This window comes from Leptonychotes weddellii, unplaced genomic scaffold, assembly GCF_054177405.1.
Source record: "Leptonychotes weddellii isolate Sample4059 unplaced genomic scaffold, ASM5417740v2 HiC_scaffold_32593, whole genome shotgun sequence".
Classification (NCBI taxonomy): domain Eukaryota; kingdom Metazoa; phylum Chordata; class Mammalia; order Carnivora; family Phocidae; genus Leptonychotes; species Leptonychotes weddellii.
In genome coordinates this window covers 1-1,356 of record NW_027924240.1, presented here as the reverse complement: position 1 = coordinate 1,356, position 1,356 = coordinate 1, and the positions used below count along the sequence as shown (strand labels likewise).

Here is a 1,356-nt window from a genome sequence, read left to right as displayed (position 1 = left end):
CCGGGATCAAGCCCCACATAGGGCTCCTGGCTCAGCGGGGAACCTGCTTCTCTCTCTCCCTCTGCCTCTCCCCCTGCTCATGCTTTCTCTCTCTCTCCCTCTATCTCTGTGTCTCAAATGAATAAATAAAATCTTAAAAAAAAAAAAAACTTAAATAAATAAAATCATTTTCAAGTAGAATCTTTTCCTTTTAATAATCTGTATTTTTTGTATTTCAGTGTAATGTAATGCATGTGCTACATTTGGTTTTCTAAATTTCATTATCTCCTCACTGGATCTTAACCTTTTCCATGACAGGGTGCAGACTCATCTGAACGTATCATTGCTCCCATGCGATGGGGATTGGTCCCATCTTGGTTCAAAGAGAGTGATCCTTCTAAGCTGAAGTTCAACACTTCCAACTGTCGTAGTGATACCATAATGGAGAAATGTTCCTTCAAGGTAGGTAGCAGGTCTAGGGAAAAGGCACATACTCTGTTCTTTTTTCCAGCAGAGCTGTTAGTGCCTTATATACCTGAGAAATATAATAAGGTTCTCCTGGAAAGTGTGTTCCCATTTGCTAATAATGTTGAGTACTGTTAATATATATTACTGCATAATGAGTCATCCCAAAACTTAGTGGTTTAAAACAAAACTATTGTTATTTCTCATGTTCTGTAGGTTGACTGGGTTCAACTAGACTGTTTTCACTTGGAGGTTCTCATGCACTTAAATTAAATGCAGCTGGAGCTGGAGTACATTATTTAATCTTTTCAACAGCTGTGTGAGTGATGACTTTATGCATAAGAAAAGGGAGTTACAGAGAAATTAAATAACTGCTCTAAGGTCATACATTGGTGGACCTGAGATTTTAACTCAAGTCCATGACACATTCTGTCACTAAGACCCTATCTTACTCACATTTTCCCTCAGGTACCTCTCGGAAAGGGAAGACGCTGTGTCGTTTTAGCAGATGGATTCTATGAGTGGCAGCGATGTGAGGTTACTAGCAAAAGGCAGCCATACTTCATCTACTTCCCCCAAGCCAAAACAGAAAAGGTATTGTCAACAGCATTCACAGTAGATATTTGGAAAGGGCTAGAGAGGCTAATCCAAAGAAGGACATTTTGTTTCTTTCTTCACAGAATTTTTTAGAAAATAAATGCTTTATTAAGGTATAATTCACTGTAAAATTTACCTTTTTTTTTTTTTTTTAAGATTTTATGTATTTATTTGACAGAGAGAGAGACAGCGAGAGAGGGAACACAAGCAGGGGGAGTGGGAGAGGGAGAAGCAGGCTTCCCGCGGAGCAGGGAGCCCAGTGCAGGGCTCAATTCCAGGGCGCTGGGATCATGACCTGAGCTGAAGGCAGATGCT

General features: G+C 40.0%; 1 long non-coding RNA gene across 1 annotated transcript; it reads left to right on the top strand.

The window, feature by feature from the left end:
- Window positions 1–125: 125 nt before the first annotated feature.
- On the top strand, window positions 126–981 carry LOC145719164 (uncharacterized). The gene is made up of 2 exons (XR_014142212.1): window positions 126–441; window positions 913–981. It is a non-coding gene; the product is annotated as an uncharacterized LOC145719164 (long non-coding RNA).
- The last annotated feature ends 375 nt before the right edge of the window (window positions 982–1,356 follow it).